A 22,774-nucleotide genomic window follows, 5' to 3' on the forward strand; every position below is an offset into this window, starting at 1 on the left:
CCCTTGATAGCCACGGTTGAGCCACCTTCCCTTTTTTATTTCTATGCCAGACAGGAATGTACAATTGTTGTAGTTCATCCATGCGGTCTCTAAATGTCTGCCATTGCCCATCCACAGTCAACCCCTTAAGTATCATTCGCCAATCCATCCCAGCCAATTCACGCCTCATACCTTCAAAGTTAGCCTTCTTTAAGTTCTGGACCATGGTCTCTGAATTAACTGTTTCATTCTCCATCCCAATGCAGAATTCCACCATATTATGGTCACTCTTCCCCAAGGGGCCTCGCACAACGAGATTGCTAATTAATCCTCTCTCATTACATAACACCCAGTCTAAGATGGCCTCCCCCCTAGTTGGTTCCTCGACATATTGGTCTAAAAAACCATCCCTTATGCACTCCAGAAAATCCTCCTCCACCGTATTGCTTCCAGTTTGGTTAGCCCAATCTATGTGCATATTAAAGTCACCCATTATAACTGCTGCACCTTTATTGCACGCACCCCTAATTTCCTGTTTGATGCCCTCCCCAACATCACTACTACTGTTTGGAGGTCTGTACACAACTCCCACTAACGTTTTTTGCCCTTTGGTGTTCTGCAGCTCTACCCATATAGATTCCACATCATCCAAGCTAATGTCCTTCCTAACTATTGCCTTAATCTCCTCCTTAACCAGCAATGCTACCCCACCTCCTTTTCCTTTTATTCTATCCTTCCTGAATGTTGAATACCCCTGGATGTTGAGTTCCCAGCCCTGCTCATCCTGGAGCCATGTCTCCGTAATCCCAATCACATCATATTTGTTAACATCTATTTGCACAGTTAATTCATCCACCTTATTGCGGATACTCCTTGCATTAAGACACAAAGCCTTTAGGCTTGTTTTTTTAACACCCTCTGTCCTTTTAGAATTTTGCTGTACAATGGCCCTTTTTGTTCTTTGCCTTGGGTTTCTCTGCCCTCCACTTTTCCTCATCTCCTTTCTGTCTTTTGTTTTTGCCTCCTTTTTGTTTCCCTCTATCTCCTTGCATTGGTTCCCATCCCCCTGCCATATTAGTTTAACTCCTCCCCAACAGCACTAGCAAACACTCCCCCGAGGACATTGGTTCCGATTCTGCCCAGGTGCAGACCGTCCGGATTGTACTGGTCCCACCTCCCCCAGAACCGGTTCCAATGCCCCAGGAATTTGAATCCCTCCCTGCTGCACCATTGCTCAAGCCACGTATTCATCTGAGCTATCCTGCGATTCCTACTCTGACTAGCACGTGGCACTGGTAGCAATCCCGAGATTACTACTTTTGAGGTCCTACTTTTTAATTTAGCTCCTAGCTCCTTAAATTCATTTCGTAGGAACTCATCCCTTTTTTTACCTATGTCATTGGTACCAACGTGCACCACGACAACTGGCTGTTCTCCCTCCCTTTTTAGAATGTCCTGCACCCGCTCCGAGACATCCTTGACCCTTGCACCAGGGAGGCAACATACCATCCTGGAGTCTCAGTTGCGGCCGCAGAAACGCCTATCTATTCCCCTTACAATTGAATCCCCTATCACTATCGCTCGCCAACTCTTTTTCCTGCCCTCCTGTGCAACAGAGTCAGCCACGGTGCCATGAACTTGGCTGCTGCTGCCCACTCCTGATGAGTCATCCCCCTCAACAGCACTCAAAGCAGTGTATCTGTTTTGCAGTGGGATGACCACAGGGGACCCCTGCACTACCTTCCTTGCACTACTCTTCCTGCTGGTCTTCCATTCCCTCGCTGGCTGTGGACCCTTCTCCTGCGGTAAGACCAACTCGCTACACGTGATACTCACGTCATTCTCAGCATCGTGGATGCTCCAGAGTGAATCCACCTTCAGCTCCAACTCCGCAACGCGGACCGTCAGTAGCCGGAGGTGGACACACTTCCCGCACATGTAGTCGTCATCCTACTAAAAATAATTATAGAGCTGTTGAATTTCTGCGGTCTGGAAGAGTCCATGTGCCGTGACTATGTTCAATGTGTGAGGTTGCAGCCTCTATTCCATTATGTAAAAGGGCTGCTCCTCGATTTTTGGCTGCACTTCAGTCCCACACTCCGATCTTCGGGCACCCGATGCAGAGGGGAGCAGGCAGATCGGAAGGCCTCCTCGTGGGCCTGCTCCTGGACCTGGCCAAGGTTGCCATTAACCGGTCCAGGCAGCGGATGGTCGAGGGGGTCGTTCAGCCTGACTGCCTGTCTCTCTTCCGCGGTTATGTTCACACCAGGATGTTCCTGAAGATGGAGCACATGGTGTCCACCGGTAAGCTTGCGGCCTTCAGTGAGAGGTGGGACTGGAATGCATTATTACCCCCAGCAACCAAATTTTAACTTGACCGTAGTTTAATTTGTTAATTTGTCGGTCTAGTGCCCCTTTAATAAGGGGGCACTTGATTTAAAGGTCTACATTATAATAATTGTCGAGCTGTTGAGTTGTGAGTGGCTTCTCCAGTCACATGATGTTCACAATACTCAATAAAACCCCAGCCAGTTGGGTTTGGGGGATCCACAATGAGGCAGGTGATTGTGAGCCTTGTGGATGAGCTGGTAATGTGTAGTGTGATTGTTAAACCTTTTACTAATAAACCAACTAGTTCTTGATAGCAATGTGTTGTTATGAATTCTTCAGCAAAGAACCCATGAAGCAAATACATTCCAGACCTATTTCTGAAATGTGCTCCCATCTGCTAAGGTTCCACTCCAGAAGCTTTACGAGTCATTAGTTTGTGACACTGCAAGTCGGGTCGAGTTCATTCTTGCACCACAAAACATTACACAAATACAGTTCCCTCCAGAAAGGGGGACGAAGTGATAAAGGAAGAGTGAACTGTTGAACAGGAACTGATTTACTGATACAGAAAGGTTTAAAAATTAATAGCAAAAAGAAAATTGGAATCTCTCTTGTGCTCTGCTCCCACAAGCTTAAAGAGAAGCCGATTCCAATCTGTTAAACATATATTGTGAGATGAAAGGGAAGTCATGATATTACTAGAGAAATTAACAAAATATCTGTGCTGATATTTCAACATTTATGGGCCACTGAAAATGACAGTGTTTCATATAAAAGAAGACAACTTAACACAATGATAGTATGTGGACGGGGTGGCAAAATCTCTGGCAGTCATGAAACATCTAAGATTCTGAGGAGGCTTGACAGGGTAGATGCTGAGAGAATGTTTCCCCTCATGGTGGAATTTAGAACTAGAGGGCATAGTTTCAGAATAAGGGGTCGCCCGTTTAAAACTGAGATGAGGAGGAATTTCTTCTCTCAGAGGGTCGTGAATCTTTGGAATTCTCTACCCCAGAGAGCTGTGGAGGCTGGGTCATTGAATATATTTAAGGTGGATATAGACAGATTTTTGAACTAGAAGGGAGTCAAGGGTTATGGGGATTGGGCCAGAAAGTGGAGTTGAGGCCAGGACCAGATCAGCCAAAATCTTATTGAATGGCGGAGCAGGCTCGAGGGGCCAAATGGTCTACTCCTGCTCCTATTTCTTATGTTCTTATGTTCTTATGATTAATGGGGATAGATGAAGTGACATGATGGATCTTGTGCTTCAGGGACACAGAGCAGAACGAGTGGAGTTTTTGGAAGGCAGCAGGCCAAAATTGAGTCATTTAGATATGTGAATGGATGAGCTTGATTGTCTTTGAAGATCAGGAATTACTTATACAGAATTGTCCCTGATATGCTTAAATCATCATCATCATAGGCAGTCCCTCGAAACGAGGGTGACTTGCTTCCACGCCGAAAAGGGATGAGTTCACAGGTGTTTCAATGATGGACCTAATATTCCAGTTCCCGAACTACATCATGAAGGGTGGAAGATGCCTGTGCGTGGATTTTTTTTAATGTGTGGTGGCCGTTGCACACCAGCCACCACACAGGCTTGAACGAGCTAGGTCTTGTTCCAGTGGCAAGGATCAACCAAGATGACTGGAGACCAGCTATGCTGCACGGATCTAGCGCGCACACGTTTCACTGTGTGGGCTGGCCCGTGCTGCCCCTGGGCCCTCGCCACTTTTGGGCCCCGAACTCGCGTCTCTCCTGAGCCCCAATCATATCCCACTATGAATATTTGCCGCTCCTTCGCCCTGACCTTGCGCTCCTGCTGTACTTGCCTACACTGCAGTCAGCCGTTGCCCTCCTGCAGCAGCATGCGCTGCTCCCTGCAGTGGTATGCCACCGCACGCTGCTCCCTGTAATGGCCCCGCCTGTTCATGGTCTTGCAGGCCGGGAGCATGCCGATTTCAGGATCAGGCCATCAGATATGGTCCACACTAAGGTAAACTCTCGGCTTTCGAATTTGGAGAACTGTGGATTGCTTTGGAAGGATGAGCTAAATTGACCTCCTTTATCGAAATATCTTTGTGAATGTTTTTAATCCAATTACAGAGCACAATGTGTCCACACATCCTCTGGGAAAGTTCTTCTAAAAAAAATAAAACCAGAAAATGTAGGAAATGCAAAGCAGACCTGTCAGTACCTCAAAAGGCTAAATAAAATCATAGAAAAAAGAGATTGCACCTTTCATTTCCTTAAGACATCCAAAAGTGTTTCACAGAAAATGAATTACTTGTAAAGTGAAGTCACTGTTGCTTTATGCAGTGAGCATTAGCCAGTTTGTGCAGTCGGGTCCCACAAATAGCAATGAAATGGATGACCAGCTAATCGGTGTGGCGTTGGTTCAGGCATGAATGTTGGACAGGACGTTAATGGGCTCAATTTTACCCGTTCATTTGCGCCATTTTTTTGACGCGCAACGTTTTTTTTTTGGTGTATTTATTTTTTTCAAAGTTTCCCCCTGCGATCTGCGCCGGCGTAGTTGACTTAGTTACGATTTTTCTAGGTCAGTTTTTTTTAATGTCATGGGGGACGGGGCATTCCCTCATGTCTGCGCCGTTTTTTCAATTGTTCGCAGTTTGGCCAACATTTTTTTTTCTTAGGTCGTCGTATCTGCCCACTCCCAAAAAACCTTCTTGTGAGTTGAGAAAACCAGCGCACATTCACAGATCTGCACAGAAAGACGCCATTGTTTTTAAATCGAAGATTTTGGTGGAAGTCAAGAACACGGTCAAAATCAATAATAAAGTTCATCTTTTTTTTATCTGTCAACGTAAAAGTGTAAATTTGTTGGATTTCAGAAGTTCTCTCATTTTTTAACTTACTCACACGCCATCAGCGAACGTCTTGAAGCAGGGCTGGAGGGTCGTAGGTTTGGCCGGCAGAATCAGCCCCGCTCCCAGACGACAGGGGCTCGGGGCTCGGCTACAAAACACGCCTAAATGCAATGGCGGGGGGTGTGGGAGGAGGGAGAGAGAGAGAGAGAGAGTGAGGTGCCAATCGGAAGGCTTGGAGCGCGGGGAGGGGGAGGGAGAGAGAGAAGTTACAAGACTTCAATTAGTAAAGGGAGGGGGGAGAGAGGAGAAGTCACATGACCATTGGGTGTGGTCCATCCATACAGACCTGGAGAGATACAACTGCGAGCTTGTGCTGCCTGTTTTCCTGCCGTTTTGAGCTTCTTTCAAAAGTTAGATTTAAGTATGGGGGCAATACTAATAATGCCGTACCTTGTGCGAGCCTTCTGCATCATGGTGCTACGTAGGAGACAATTGATTCGACTCCATTGCATCAGGAACATCAGAGCCTGTAGGATGCTGGGCAGGAGGCCTTACCCACCTCGGGTATATCGAGACAGGCATTCATACTTCCATCCGAGTGATGCAGAATGTGTAAGAGGCTGCATTTCCACAAAGAATTGTAAGTGAGTTCTGTGAGTTGGTCAAAGCAGACCTGCAACCTGGAAGCATCAGGAGGACTGCTTTGTCAGTTGAAGTGAAGGTTACAGCTGCACTTTCATTCTATGCCTCTGGATCGTTTCAAGCTACAACTGAGGATGTGTGCGCCATCTCTCAACGAATTCTCCATTCACCAGGTCACAGCTGCACTGTACGTGCAGAGGAATGACTTCATCGAGTTCCCCATGACTGCCCAAGCAATCCATGACAAGGCTGTGGGCTTCGCCAGGATTGCTGGCTTCCCAAAGGTACAGGGCTGTATTGATTGTACCCACATCACCTTGTGAGCACCTTTGAAGGATTCCAAGATGTACATGAACAGAAAAGGTTTCCACTCCATTAATGTGCAGCCCATGTGTGACGACATGCATCATATCATGTCAGTCCATGCAAGATACCCTGGCAGCCCCAATGATGCGTTCATCCTACGCGACAGCATTATATATGCAATGTTTCAGCAGCAGCAGCCAGAAGGGCACAGCTGGCTACTGGGAGACAAAGGGTACGGTCTCGCCATGTGGCTCATGATGCCCCTATGTCTAACCTGGATGGAAGCTGACCGTCAATACAACATGTCGCACATTGCGACGCGCAGCATCATTGAGAGGACCATTCGCAGCTTGAAACAGCGTTTACGATGCCAGGACCATTCCAGAGCCTACTTGCTGTACTCCCCGAGATTGGCAGTCAGTTCACTGTTGTGTGCTGCATGCTGCATAACTTAGCCATCAAGAGGCAGCAGCAGATTTGCCGGGCCTCCTCCTGTTCAAGTTCTTGGCCTTTTATATTGTGCCACCTTCCTCTGCAAAAATTAAAATGCAACTTTTTAGAGAGGGTGTCTTTCTGCTGAGTGGGACATACAGCTGGTCACATTTACAATTGCAATTCCATTGAATAAATGAAAATACTACTTACACTAACTACTTGACCAAGGTCCTGCCACTTTTTACACTGGCCTCCAGATCTCATGGTGGTCACCATTGCACAGTAATCTTCTGCAACCTGGTTCCAGTGTTTCTTCATTTCTTTGGGTGGAACTTTTATGTGACCTCTGCTCGTGTCCAGCTCCTGCCATCTGGTCTCAGACACAGTAACTTGTGCCTCCACATCTTCCTGTAAGAAATTCCTGGTCCTTGTACTGCATTGTATCTTGTATTGCTCCAGCTGCGATTTTCCCAATGCTCTCACAGAGCCCTCCTTCTCTCACACACAAGTGGCTCTTTAAAAATGGCTGATTGCCAAATCCAAGCTGTACTGAGCATGCACGTCCATTGGAACGGTGTCAAAAACATAACTTTTTTTTTCCCCGAGCATGCGCAGAAGGGTCATCTTTGTTTTTTGGCGTAGACAGCAGGCTCCACCCGCCGAGGTGACTGGACACGTTGCGCGGCACCAAATTCAAATTATACATCGGGGAAACTTTGGCAAAATATTTCTGGTGCATTCCTGGCCTAGAAAAACAGGAGTAACTCTGGCAATACACCAGAAAATGGGCACAGGGAAAATTGAGCCCAATATTTCAGACGTAGATCCTTTGTCAAAACTGGAAGATAAGTGAACAAAAAAGGAAGGCATGGGGGAAACCTTATGCAAAAGTAACGAATCAGAAATGTGGAGTGCTGTTGTCGAGTTGTTACCACCTGTTTACAGCCTTTACGTTTTTCTCTTTTTAGGAATATTTTGCGTCTCAAACTTACAAAGTGATCCTCCATTTCAGCACACACATTGATAGCTAGCAGAATAGTTGTATTTGATTTGCTTCTTCTGTCATTTACATTCACAAGTGTTGTTAATGGCACTGGCTAATCCCAATTAATATTTGCAAATCAGTTTGTAAACTCACAGAGTGCATCTCCGTGGAGTTTTGGTGTTTGTGCATAGTTCACTGACAGAGTGCTGCTCACAGATAAGTGCAGCTCAACAATAATGAAAGATTGCTGCAGTGGAAACAGCACAACAGACTTGACACTGTCTTCACAATAATAATTTAAAAGTCAGGCTATCAGTGGTGCTTATGCTGGTATCATAGCCGAGCGCACTTTTGCATTGGTTAAGGCATTTACATTAAATTTGTGGTTCTCTTCAACACACACTTAAAGAGCATGCCGAATTGTTCTGGCATGGACCTGCTCACTGCTGTGGAGCTTTCAGCGTGGAGCTGCCAGAGATTGACTGGTCCTCCAGCAACTACTTATTGCAGTGTGGAACATATGCTGCAGAGCATTGCTTTCCTGCATGGACCTTTGCACCAGTCATCGTCTGGACCAAAGTGGCTGTTGTGAACACAATTTTGTACTAACTGCAGATGTGGGGTCCTTGCAAAACTCATCAGTGCAGTCATTGACATATCCTCAGGATCATTTATAGCTAACTAGTCAAGGCCAGTTAAGAATAATTAGCAGACCATTTGAAAATCCATTATTTATTCCTGTTATATTGTGCTAATTAACAATGATACCACTGAGCCAATTGTCATTCAACAATGGGAAACTGTAACTGAAATGATCTCCACAACTCAGATCCTCCTGATCACTGCAAACAATTGCACTAATATAGATGGATCGTGGTTTTGGAAAGCAGAATTTGATTGTTACAAGTGACTGATCACAACAAATGATCAGTACAATAGGGTTTTACTGTGCAACTTTTCCAGAGTCATTGTTGAATTTTTGGTTCAATTCTAGTAAAAGCAGGACAAATCCAATTCGGCCAATTACCGCCACATCAGTCTACTCTCAATCATCAGCAAAATGATGGAAGGTGTCGTCAACAGTGCTCTCAAGTGGCATTTACTCACTAATAGCCTGCTCACCAATGCTCAGTTTGGGTTCTGTCAGGACCACTCGGCTCCAGACCTCATTACAGTCTTGGACCAAACATGGACAAAAGAGCTAAATTCCAGAGGTGAGATGAGAATGACTGCCCTTGACATCAAGGCAGCATTTGACCAAGTGTGGCATCAAGGAGCATTTGTAAAACTGAAGTCAATAGTAATCAGGGGGAATAGTCACCACTGGTTGGAGTCATACCTAACAGAAAGGAAGATGGTTATGGTTGTTGGAGACCAATCATTTCCACCCCAGGACATCACTGTCCTAGGCTCAACCATCTTCAGCTGCTTCATCAATGACCTTCCCTCCATCATAAGGTCATAAGTTGGGATGTTCGCTGAAGATTGCAGAGTGTTCAATTCCATTCACGACTCCTCAGATAATGAAACAATCTGTGCCCGCATGCGGCAAAACCTGGACAAAATTTAGGCTTAGGCTGACAAGTGGCAAGTAACATTTGCCCCACACTCAGGCAATGTGTCATTTGAGGGCATTTGCCACCTGTAAAACTGTAGCTCAGCAATGAATCAGCATTTTCAGGAGCTGGGGAGAATGTTGGTGGAAAATAGGAGTGATTGGGTGTGACCTTTGGCCTGAGTTTACATTTGAGTCACATCCTATATTTCTCTTAAAAGAAAGAAAGACTTGGATTTATATCGCACCTTTCACAACCACTGGACGTCTCAAAGCGCTTTACAGCCAATGAAGTACTTTTTGATGTGTAATCACTGTTGTAATGTAGGAAAGGTGCAGATAGGGTAGCTGAAGGTTTGATCACGTGAAGCTTTCCTGCAGTTTGCAAATATTATTGGCCCAGAATTCCACGCCTCCCCAGAGTGTGTATGGACCCAGGAAGGCATCGCAAAAGCCGTTTTTTAGCACACAATGTGCATGCACTGAAAACCGGCTTTTCCAATCTGTCTAGCTCTAGCTTGACAGACCCTCCGCATCTCGGGAGCGAGGACATTCGCATGGGAAAGATTGGGATATTTACCCATATCTTGCCCAGCAAATGTCCTCAAAACTCTTGCACCTGATAAAAGCAGGCGCATAACCTACTTTTACAGGCGTAAGAATTTTAAAACATACAAAAACTTAATTAAATTAAATTAAAAAGACACATTTTATTGTAAAAACCCTGCCCACTACAGTAAGTTTATTTTAAACCATAATTAAAATGTTAAAAATCGGGAAAATAGATTTTTTTGATAATACATAAATAACTTTAATTTAAGTTAATGTTAAATATGTGGTGTGTTTTTTCTATTTTTTATTAGTGTTTTGGGTGTTTGGGGGTTTCTCAATCATAATAATGGAAACTCCAACTTACAGAGTTCCCATTATTACGAATGAGAAAATACTTTATCTGGATTGGCTGCCCAGAGCCATGTGACTGCAGCTCCAGCTCTGCGGACATCCTGACGTGCACGCACTCCGACGCGCAGTGAGTGGAGGCCTCAGGTCCAGGATCGCTCGTGGACACAGCAGGTTCTGGTAAGTGCGCATCTTTTTTCCCTTTTTTAGCCGATCACCCGCGGGAAGCAGCCGACCGGGATTTCTCGGCCAATGAGAACTCGTAAATACAGAGTTCTCATTGTTATTAATGAGAATGCTGTGGAATACTGTACCTGACTGTACACGGGATTGCATATTCTGCGTCCAAACCTGGAGGACGGGAGCGTGCTTTGCAGCGTGGGAAGAGAAGGCCTTCCCACCGGAATCCCACGCTCCTCCGGAACCACCAGGTACTTTCATAAAAATTCTCCGGTCGGAGGTATTCGTACGAAAGAAGCCTCCGACCAGAATTTCAGGGCCATTATATTTACCTTTATAAAAGTTGGGTCCCTTATAATGTAGTATTTTTGCTCGCAGTTTCTCACCAGCAGCTGTTGTGCGAGAAGTTCAGAGAACAAGGAAGCCTATGAACATGCAAAAAAAGTGCACAGACACAAACTATAGGTGCGAAGTGCAAAGTACACCCTTCTTGCATCAGTGGTCAGGAGATTAATCTTCCATTCCTGTAGACTCACAGGCAATAAGGGAGGGTTGGCAACCGTGCAGTCAGATTCACCTGCAATGCACTTCGACATATTTCTGCTTTTTTTTCAGTTGAATCAGCATTATTGAACCATTCTTTATATTCTCTGCAAGGTGCATAACATTTACAAAATGTATCTGATGCCTCTTTGAAACAATTCTCTGTGCGTGGCGGTATCAGATGATAAATTTTCTAGCTGGGTCACTCAAGACAGTGGAACTGTGTATGCACATTCCTTTCTTTGTTTCACTGCAATAAATGTAACCATAGTTCCAGTTCGACAGAAGAGCATACAAATTAAATTAAGTCTGACATCTATGAATTTCCTGCATCATCATCATAGGCGGTCCCTCGAAACAAGGATGACTTGCTTCCACTCCAAAAAAGAATGAGTTCACAGGTGTTTTAATGAAGGACCCGAACTACTTCCTCAAGGGTGGACGATGACTGCGTGGATTTTTTTAATGTATGGTGGCCGTTGCACACCATCCACCACACGGGCTTGACAGAGCTAGGTCTTGGTCCAGTGTCAAGGATTACCCAAGACGACTGGAGATCTGCTCTGCTGCACGGACATAGTGTGCACGCATATCGCAGTGTGGGCTGGCCCATGCTGTCCCTGGGCCCCTGGCCCCGAACTCACGCCTCCCCTGGGCCCCGATCACTTCTCTTGCCGCTCCTTCGCCCCAACCTCGCCGCTCCTGGCTATATCTGCCCACGCTCCAATCACCAACCTGGGCCTTGATGACGTCACTCTTCGCTGCCATCACCCTCCTACACCAGCTTGCACTGCTCCCTGGGACCTCCATGCTGCTCCTTTTATGACCCCGACCTGCCACTGGTGTTCTCACGCAGATCGGGGCCTCCACGCTGCATTACAACAGTGACTACACTCCAAAAGTATTTAATTGGCTGTAAAGCGCTTTGAGACATCCGGTGGTTATGAAAGGTGTTATATAAATCCAAGTCTTTCAGATGCATGGATATTTGTGCTGACAATGGCACTATTTTTGAGCAACGTTAACAATGAGTTTCACTTCGCCCTAATCTTCTTTCTAATCTTCGACCCTTCCCACTCTTCCACCCTCCCACTCTTTAAAGCCTCTTACAAATATTTGCAGGCACAAATAACAAACAAAGGTGATTATATTTGCCAAAGTTTTACAATGCATTTTGCATTTCTGATTCTCATGCTTGTTTGTAAAATAGTTCTCAAGTTCAATTTTTGCTGGAACGGTTAACTTCATTTTTTACCATGGCCAAGAATTTGTGGTTCGAACTAACAGTGTTCGCTATTATTACCCCTTTGAAACTGACCGCAACTTCAGGATGCAGCACATGCGCATCCTAACGGAGAAGTCCTGAAGTTGCTGTCAGTCATTCACAGCCCTCCCCCCTCCCCTCCCCCCGCCGTAGCTGGTACTCAGAGTCATCAGTGAAATTGACGTAAACTTGGGCTTTTCCGTGGTAATATCACTGTTTAATACTCCATTAAAAGTTAGGCCTTGTTAGATTAAGTATAACCAAGGTTTTAACAATGTATTGACTGCGAAACAAATGTTATGGCCCTCGAAAAGGAGTTTTAATTTTGTGGGGTGTAAAATTTCTCCATAATGGTAAAAATTACAATTTTTCAGAAACTTTTTTTAAAAATCATATTTTTTTAAGTTTGTTCATGTTTAGTTCAGGTTAACCATCCCCATATGAGAGCCCCAATATTTATTTTTCTCTCTAACATTTTTTAAAAAGTCAGAATAAAAGGAGCTTCTTTACTTCCTGGTTCCCAGTCTGTGAGAATTCTGCATTGTGATTGGCTGCTTAGTCAGCTTGTTGACATCACAGCAGTTTGCATGAGGGAATCCCTATTATACTGCACTGATCTCACTTACACGTTGAAAAAGGCAAACTTGTCGCCACTCTGTGGGCAGCTTTCTTCGGGGCCAGTGGCGAACGCCTTTGCATCATCGCTTACAGCAAATTCTGGGCCCATAATAATTCTGAATCAAGCTTTTTTTTCATAAATATCCATTTAATTTAACATGTATTTACTTATCCAGCATCTGCTAGTTAATTTTTTGTTGTGTGATAATACTTTGATAAGCAATTGGCTGTTCCATACCTGTCTGTTCTAACCTCGGAAGACAGTACAATTGAGTCACAATTGCACATGAAAACATCTCCACAGCATTTAACTGCCCTGTACAGTTGATCCTCAGGAATCATTATAAATAAACACAGATGGATATCATTCAGTTAACATTTTTTTAGTAACAAGAGAGAAACAAATTCCTTATGGGATAGTAATTGTTCAAAACCATCAAACATGTGTTTTTGGGAGGAAGGGTGGTTGTTGTCAGAGGGAGTAGAATCTCCAGCAGCAATTGAACATTCCAGCCTGTGCATAGTCAGCCTACAAAGCTGTTTGCCTAAAACTAGGATATCCAAACAGCAATATTTGTAGGGATTAAAAAAGCACAAATGCAGGAAATCTTAAACAAAAACAGAAAATGCACAGCATGTCAATCATCATCTGAGATTTGAAGTAGGGTCAAACCCAAAATGTTAACCTTTCTCTTTCAGATACTGACTGAATTGCAATTTCCAGCATTTTCTATTTTCCAATCATTTTGTCAGTTGCCTACAGTACTGATTAATGCAAGAGGAACATTACGACGGTAATCATTTGGTAGTGTGCACCGATCCCACAAATGTTGAAACCTTTCCCCATAACATTCCCATTCTAATTAATCCAAGATGGTAGATCTTAAAATTTGGGATGCTTTCAAAACATTTTACTAATTTTCAACGCAAAAGGTAGCTTCCACAGGTCAGCCTCCTTGCCCTCTAATCACAAACTTAACCTTTTCCATCTGGCTTGTGGGATGTAGCATGTCTCAGAGCAAATCATTTTCACTTTTATTGTAAACTTGCCACAGGATAGTTCAATGTTCATGTATAGGCTAGTCACGAGTCACTCATGGCTCATTGGGAATCAAGATGTGGCTAATTGCATTTCTGATTAGTAGATTAAAAAAATAAGTATTGGGCATGTAATCTGTATGTGTATTTTAAACTTTTTGCGTGTTTGTTGGTAAAGTGCTGAGATGAAAAGCAGAAAGTACAACTGTTTGATTGTTGTCAGTGCTTTACTGTCATGGTTACGATTGTGTTCCTAACACAGATGAGAGTGCACACAGGGAGGTTAAAGTAACAGTGACTTCAGTCTTTATTAAGACACTCCAGAGTCAGGAACAGGCCTTAGGGGCCGACTATATACAAGGGATCCCATTATAAGTTAACAATGGGATCCCTTGGGACTTCAGGGAATGCGCTCCCTGGTGGCAGAACATGGGAGTGCATGCTTTACAAATACACAACATCACTCCCCCCACAAAGTCAAAGTGAAAACTATTTACAAGGTGAGGCGGTCGGGAGCCGTTTTTTCCCTGGTGGACCGCCTCGGTACAAATGTCTGTTCTGGTGTGTTGGCTGTGTCCTCGCTGGGCTGGCGTGTTGTTGGCCCTGTAGGGCTGCTGGATGAGCCTGGCCTTGCTGGGCTGTTGGGTGTGATGGGTTCGATTTCCTGGTCCGGCATGGTGTCGTTGATCCTTTGGGTATGTGTTGTGGGCTTGATAAAAGTGGTGTCTGCTGTGGGTTGTTCAGGGCAGTCTGTGAACCGCTGCCTCGTTTGGTCCAGGTGCTTTCTGCAAATTTGTCCATTGTCTAGTTTGACTCCCTTCTTTAGCTATCACCGTGCCCGCAATCTACTTGGGACCATATCCATAGTTTAGCACATACACAGGGTCATTCAGATCAATTTCCCGTGACACAGTGGCGCGACCATCGTTTACATTTTGTTGCTGCTGCCTGCTCTCTATCTGATCATGCAGGTTGGGATGAACCAGCGAGACTCTAGTTTTAAGTGTCCATTTCATGAGTAGCTCAGCCGGAGGCACCGATGTGAGCGAGTGGGGTCTCGTGCAGAAGCTGAGCAGGCGGGTTTGGAGTGAGCTTTCTGTGATTCGTTTAAGGCTCTGTTTGATTGTTTGTACTGCCCGCTCTGCCTGCCCATTGGAGGCTAGTTTAAACGGGGCCGAGGTGACATGTTTGATCTCATTGCGGGTCATGAATTCTTTAAATTCAGCACTGGTGAGATGGCCCGTTGTCACTGATCAGTATGTCAGGCAGGCCGTGGGTGGCAAACATGGCCCTCAGGCTTTCAATGGTGGCGGTGGCGGTGCTTCCCAACATTATTTCACATTCAATCCATTTTGAAAAAGCATCCACCACCACCAGGAACATTTTACCGAGAATGAGCCCGCATAGTCGACATGGATCCTCGACCATGGTCTGGAGGGCCAGGACCACAAACTTAGTGGTGCCTCTCTGGGCGCGTTGCTCAACTGACACACACGCTGCATTGCCGTACACAGGATTCTAAGTCAGAGTCGATACCGGGCCACCACACGTGGGCTCTGGCTATCGCTTAAATCATTACTATACCCTGGTGTGTGCTGTGGAGATCCGAGATGAACGTCTCCCTGCCCTTTTTGGGTAGCACTACGCGGTTACCCCACAACAAGCAGTCTGCCTGAATGGACAGCTCGTCCTTTCACCGCTGGAACGGCTTGATTAGCTCTTGCATTTCAATGGGGATGCTGGCCCAGCTCCCATGCAGTATACAGTTTTTTACTAGGGACAGCAGAGGATCTTGTCTGGTCCGAGTCCTTATCTGGTGGGCCGTGACAGGTGATTTATCATTTTCAAACGCTTCCATGACCATCAACAAGTTTGCAGGCTACGCCATTTCCACCCCCGTGGTGGACAATGGTAGCCGACTGAGAGCATCCGCACAGTTCTCTGTGCCTGGCCTGTGGTGGATGGTACAGTTATACGCTGATAGCGCGAGTGCCCACCTTTGTATGCGGGCTGAGGCATTAGTATTTATCCCCTTGTTTTCAGCGAATAGGGATATGAGGGGCTTGTGATCGGTTTCCAGCTCAAATTTGAGGCCAAACAGGTACTGATGCCTTTTCTCTACCCCGAACACACACGCTAATGCCTCTTTCTCAATCCTGCTGTCGGCTTTCTCAGCCTTCGACAAGCCCCTGGAGGCATAGGCAACAGGTTGCAATTTCCCCGCAATGTTAGCTTGTTGTAATACACACCCGACTCCGTACGACGACGCATCACATGCTAGCACAAGTCTTTTACACGGGTTATACAATACAAGCAGCTTGCTGGAGCATAAAATGTTTCTGGCTTTCTCAAAAGCAATTACTTGGTTTTTTCCCCATACCCAGTTCTCAGCTTTACGCAATAACACATGTAGGGGCTCTAAGAGGGTGCTTAACCCCGGTAGGAAGTTACCAAAATAGTTGAGGAGTCCCAGGAATGACCGCAGCTCCGTGACGTTCTGTGGCCTGGGCACGTTTTCCTGATAGCCTCTGTCTTGACGTCTGTGGGCCGAATGCCGTCCGCCGCGATCTTTCTCCCCAAAAACTCCACTTCTGTTGCCATGAAGACGCATTTCGACCTCTTCAGCTGCAGTCCTACGCGATCCAGTTGCTGGAGGACCTCCTCCAGGTTTTGTAGGTGCTCGACGGTGTCCTGACCCGTGACCAATATGTCGTCCTGAAAAACCACCGTGCGTGGTACCGACTTGAGCAGGCTCTCCATGCTTCTCTGGAAGATCGCTGCAGCCAATCAAATTTCGAACGGGCATCTGTTGTAGATGAACAGTCCCTTGTGCGTGTTGATGCAGGTGAGGCCCTTCGGAGACTCCTCCAGCTCCTGCGTCATGTCGGCCGAAGTCAGGTCGAGCTTGGTGAATGTCTTGTCTCCTGCCAGCATCACAAATAGGTCGACTGCCTTAGGTAGCTGGTATTGGTCCTGTAGCGAGAAACAATTAATAGTTACTTTATAATCACTGCAAATCCTGACCGTGCCATCACTTTTGAGTACTGGAACAATCGGGCTGGCCCACTCGCTGAATTCCACTGGGGAGATGATGCCCTCACGTTGCAGCCTGTCCAACTTGATTTCCACTTTCTCCCTCATCATGTGAAGTACCGCTCGCGCCCTGTGGTGAATGGGTCGTGCCTCTGGGACCAAGTAGGATCTGCACCTTCGCCCCGGAAAAGTTTCCAATGCCTGGCTCAAAAAGGGAAGGAGATTTGTTGAGAACCTGGGTACATGAGGCCTCATCAACATGTGATAGCGCTCGGATGTCATCCCAGTTCCAGTGGATTTTGCCCAGCCAGCTCCTTCCAAGCAGTGTGGGGCCATCGCCCAGGACAATCCAGAGTGGCAGTTCGTGCACCGTGCCCTCGTAGGTGACCTTGACCATGGCGCTGCCCAGGACAGTGATAAGCTCTTTCGTGTACGTTCTCAGTTTCGTGTGGATGGGGCTAAGGGCTGGTCTGAATGCCTTGTTGCACCACAGTCTCTCAAACATCTTTTTACTCATGATGGATTGGCTAGCACCAGTGTCCAGTTCCATGGCTATGGGTAAGCCATTCAATTTTACGTTTAGCATTATAGGTGGACATTTTGTCGAAAATGTGTGCACACCATGTACTTCAGCATCTGTCTTCTCTCTCTCAGGCTCGAAATTGCTTTGATCCACCATGGACCGATCTTCCTCTGCCACGTGGTGGTTAACAGGTTTTGCTGCAAGCTCGTTGGAGGTGCCCCATTGTTCCACAGCTCTTGCAAACATAACCTTTGAAGCAGCATGAATAGGCTGAATGGAAGCCTCCACAATACCAACAAGATATGAATTGCCTTGCATTCATCCTTTGTTAGGGACTCTGAGTCATCTGGGTCACTTGAGGCCTGCTGGCAGCTGCAGACTCGTGGTTTCTGTCCTGTACATTTCTGCTCGCAAACACAGTTCCAGTTAATTTATGAACATTGCTAGCACTTGTGTGCTGAGAGATTTGTTTGGTATTATCACTGGTGGACATAAACGCCTGTGCTATCGCAATGGCCTTACTGAGGGCCGGTGTCTCTACAGTCAAAAGTTTTCGTAGGATGGTCTCGTGGCCAATGCCCAGTACAAAAAAGTCTCTGAGCATCTGTTCCAGGTAGCCATCAAACTCACATTGTCCTGCAAGGCGCCTTAGCTCGGCGATGTAGCTCGCCACTTCCTGACCTTCAGATCGCTGGCACGTGTAGAACCGATGCCTTGCCATCAGCACGCTCTCCCTCGGGTTAAGATATTCCCGAACCAGTGTACACAGTTCCTCATACGACTTATCTCTGGATTTCACCGGAGCCAGAAGATTCTTCATGAGGATGTAGGTCGGTGCCCCGCAGACCGTGAGGAGGACCGCTCTCCTTTTTGCAGCGCTTCCTTCTCCGTCCAGCTCATTGACTACAAAGTACTGGTCTAACCGTTCGACATAGGCTTCCCAGTCCTCACCCTCCAAGAACTTCTCCAGGATGCCCACAGTTTGCTGCACCTTTGCGTTGGATTCGTATACTCGTTGATAGTTATTGTGTTCCTAACACAGATGAGAATGCACACAGGGAGGTTAAAGTAACAGTGACCTCAGTCTTTATTAAGACACTCCAGAGTCAGGAACAGGCCTTGGGGGCTGGCGTATATACGGTGCTCCCAAGGGATGCTGGGACCCCTTGGGACTTCAGGGGATGCACTCCCTGGTGGCGGAATATGGGAGTACATGCTTTACCGATACACAACAGTTACTGAATCATTGTACATGTTTGTGAAGTAACTATCCACATATGAAATACAATTATCTGTGTTGTTTGAGTGTATGTGAGGCATTTTCCATTAAAATTAGTACATCGGGGATGGTAGCATAGTAGTTATGTTACTGGACTAGTGTAATGTAGAGGCCTGGTGTAATGATCCGGAGACATGAGTTTAAATCCCATCACGGCAGCAGAGAATTTAAAGTAACTAAATCTGGAATAAAAAGCTAGTATTTGTAATGGTGACCATGTAACTATTGGAATTGTCGTAACACCCACCATTCATTAATGTCCTCACCCGGTCTGGTGTATTTGTGACTCTAGAGCCACAGCAATGTGCGTTGACTCTTAACTGCCCTCTGAAATGGCCCAGCAAACCTTCAGTTGTCAAGAAGGTGGCTCAACAAGAAATGCCGCGTTTCCCAGCGACACCCACATCCCTTGAATGCATAACAAAATGTGGCTCATCAGCAATTTCTTTTGGACAATACTGGGATAGTGGACAGGATTCTATTGTGCCTCATGTCACTCAGTTGCAGTTTGTTTCTGTGATAAAACTGTGATAAATAATTCTTGTTCCATACCTGTCTTTTCTAACCTGGATAAACGAGTAAAATTGAGTCGTGAGCATGAAAAATACCTCCTAAACTTTTTTCTCGAGTCGTATTATTTATAGAATAAGTAGTATTGGTGAGTATAATACAGTACAGTTTTAGAAGTTGACAGGCAATTTCCAAGGGGATAAACAAAACAAGCCAGTTGAACAAGATCCTTTGAATTCTTACAGAACTTGGAATGAAGTACTTCTCAGAAAGAAATATGCAATCTTGTTCCGAAGCAATCACAAAATACAATGTTTCTGAGAATTACGTAAACACAAACTTATAGAGTTGAAATCATTCCCTCTGGTCCAAAATAAGGCAAACACAACTGTGAATAAACAATGCATGCTTTTTTGTACTCGAAATTCCTATGAAGAACAGCCAATTGCTTTGAAAGCCAGTGTCTCAACTAAAGGTGATTGGCTGAACAATACCAACAATATTTATAACCCCCAGGCATGCGAGACAGGGGGATGACAGCATAGAATGTTGATGATGACCAAAAATATGCATCATCTGGATTTGGACAATTTGTCACAATTTCAAACCACAGTAGCTGTTGGTTGCAATTTGTTTTTCGCTCGTTGAGTTTTCAGATCAAAGACAACAACAACAACAACTTGTATTTATATCACGCCTTTAACGGAGTGAAACGTCCCAAGGTGCTTCACAGGAGTATTATGAAATTTCACACCAATCCGCACGAGTAGAAATTAGCGTAGGTGACCAAAAACTTGGTCAAAGAGGTATGTTTTAAGGAGTGTCCCGAAGGAGGAAAGAGAGGTAGAGAGATTTAAGGAGGGAGTTCCAGAGCTTGGGGCCTTGGCAACAGAAGGCACGGCCACCAATGGTAGAGCAAGTATAATCAGGGATGCTCAAGAAGGAAGAATTAGAGGAACGCAGATACCTCAGGGGGTTTTGGGGCTGGAGAAGATTATAGAGATAGGGAGGGGCGAGGCCATGGAGGGATTTGAACATAAGGATGAGAATTTTGAAATCGAGGCGTTACTTAACCGGATGCCAATGTAGGTCAGCAAGCACAGGGGTGATGGGTGAGCGGGACTTGGTACGAGTTAGGACATGGGCTGCCGGATTTTGGATCACCTCAAGTTTATGTAGGGTAGAATGTGGGAGACCAGCCAGGAGTGCATTAGAATAGTCAGGTCTAGAGGTCATCATCGTCATAGGCAATCCCTCGGAATCGAGGAAGACTTGCTTCCACTCCTGAAGTGAGTTCTTTGGTGGCTGAACAGTCCAATACGAGAACCACAGACTCTGTCACAGGTGGGACAGATAGTCATTGAGGGAAGGGGTGGGTGGGACTGGTTTGCTGCACGCTTTTCTGCTGCCTGCGCTTGATTTCTGCACGCTCTCGGCGTTGAGACTCGAAGTGCTCAGCGCCCTCCCAGATGCACTTTCTCAACTTAGGGCGGTCTTTGGCCAGGGACTCCCAGGTGTCAGAGGGGATGTCGCACTTTATCAGAGAGGCTTTGAAGGTGTCCTTGTAACGTTCTGCTGCCCACCTTTGGCTCATTTGCCGCGAAGGAGCTCCACATGGAGCACTTGCTTTTGAGAGTCTCGTGTCTGGCATGCAAACTATGTGGCCTGCCCAGTGGAACTGATCGAGTGTGGTCAGTGCTTCAATGCTGGGGATGTTGGCCTGGATGAGGACGCTGATGTTGGTGCGCCTGTCCTCCCAGATGATTTGTAGGATCTTGCGGAGACATCGTTGGTGGTATATCTCCAGCGACTTGAGGTGTCTACTGTACATAGTCCATGCCTCCGAGCCATACAGGAGGGCGGGTATTACTGCAGCCCTATAGACCATGAGCTTGGTGGTAGATTTGAGTGCCTGGTCTTCGAACACTCTTTTCCTCAGGCGGCCAAAGGCTGCACTGGCGCACTGGAGGCGGTGTTGAATCTCCTCATCAATGTCTGCTTTTGATGTAGCAAAGGCTGGATGAGGGCTTCAGCAGCGGATGAGCTGAGGCGGGGCGGAGACAGGCAATGTTACGGACGTGGAAATAGATAATTTTCTTCCAGAAGCCCACCCTGATGGGGGTACAGGAAGTGTTCCTATGGTACATCATCTCTTTGCAACTTTCCAATCAAGATGTTGGCATGTCAAAGTACTTTATTCCCTTCACAGAAGTACCCTCGCATTAAAGCAGCCATCTGGTCTCCAAGCAAACATGCTGACTAATTCATTGTAAGTGTGGTGTGTAAAATTGCCATTTATTGTGAAGAGGAGAAATCTTGGACAACGATTCCATAACATCTGCAATACATAAAAAACGTCATGTGGCCGCAATATTCTGTTGGTATTCCACCTGTGTAGGTGTTGCGTATGCAATAACTCAATGGGCTTAGTACCATGAACTCAATCAGGTGTGACCTGACTCTACTTTATTAGCTCTCAATGTGAGGATTAATCATGGAGGCTTTCTTTATATACCAGGGTTGCACATGTGTGTCTGTGGCCCAATGACCTTCGACGGTTGCTTCCCCTGGTGGTAGGTAAACCCAGGCATACATACATTACAGTAGGTCATATTGCGAGGGTTATGTGATGTGATTTATTACGTATAGTAAGGCTAACATAGCATGACAGCTCCACAGAAGTCTTACCTCTGTCTTGTCGTTCAATAGTGTTTGAAGACCAGGCCCTCAAATCCACCACCATGGTCTACAGGGCTGTAGTAATACCCGTCCTCCTGTATGGCTCAGAGACATGAACCATGTACAGTAGACACCTCAAGTCGCTGCAGAAATACAACCAATGATGTCTCCGCAAAATTCTACAAATCCCTGGGAGGACAGACGCACCAACGTTAGTGTCCTCGATTAGGCTAACATCCCCAGCATTGAAGCACAGACCACATTTTATCAACTCCGCTTGACAGGCCACATCGTTCGCATGCCAGACACGAGGCTCCCAAAGCAAACGCTCTACTCGGAACTCCTTCACGGCATGCGAGCCAAAGGTGGGCAGAGGAAACATTAAAAGGATATCCTCAAAGCCTCCCTGATAAAGTGCAACATCCCCACCGAGTCCCAGGCCAAAGACTGCCCTCAGTGATGTGCATCTGGGAGGGCGCTGAGCACCTCGAGTCTCATTGCTGAGAGCATACAGAAATCAAGCGCAGGCAACGGAAAGAGCGTGCAGAAAACCAGTCCCACCCACCTCCTCCCCTTAACGACTATCTGTCCCACCTGTGACAGGGACTGTGGTTCTCGTATTGGACTGTTCAGCCACCTAAGGACTCATTTTTAGAGTGGAAGCAAGTCTTCCTTGATTCCAAAGGACTGCCTATGATGATGATGATGTCATTCAATAATCAGTCAGCAGGAAATTATCAATCAGTCCTCACCTATTTCTGTTGTGCAGGTCTCCGTGAATTATCTTCTGCAACTTTCGATAAACAACGAGTAACTTCCCCTGAAGCACATTGACAAGTGTGGGCAGGAACATAAAAATGAGGAGCAGGAGTAGGCCATTCGACCCCTCGAGCCCGCTCCGCCATTCAATGAGATCATGACTGATCTTCTACCTCAACTCCACTTTCCTGCACTATCCCCATATCCCTTGATTCCCTTAATATCCAAAAAATGTATCGCTTTCTGTCTTGAATATACTCAAAGACTGAGCCTCTACAGTCCTCTGGGGAAGTGAATTACAAAGATTCACCACCCTCTGAGTGAAGAAATTTCTCTTCATCTCAGTCCTAAATGGCCGACCACTTATTCTGAGACTGTGACCCC

General features: G+C 46.0%; 1 protein-coding gene across 9 annotated transcripts in view; it reads left to right on the forward strand.

The window, feature by feature from the left end:
• The window catches only part of LOC139270224 (receptor-type tyrosine-protein phosphatase delta-like), a 2,930,110-nt gene that overhangs the window by 1,820,926 nt on the left and 1,086,410 nt on the right, over positions 1 to 22,774 (forward strand). The window lies entirely within an intron of this gene.

This window comes from Pristiophorus japonicus, chromosome 1, assembly GCF_044704955.1.
Source record: "Pristiophorus japonicus isolate sPriJap1 chromosome 1, sPriJap1.hap1, whole genome shotgun sequence".
NCBI classification, from domain to species: Eukaryota; Metazoa; Chordata; class Chondrichthyes; family Pristiophoridae; genus Pristiophorus; species Pristiophorus japonicus.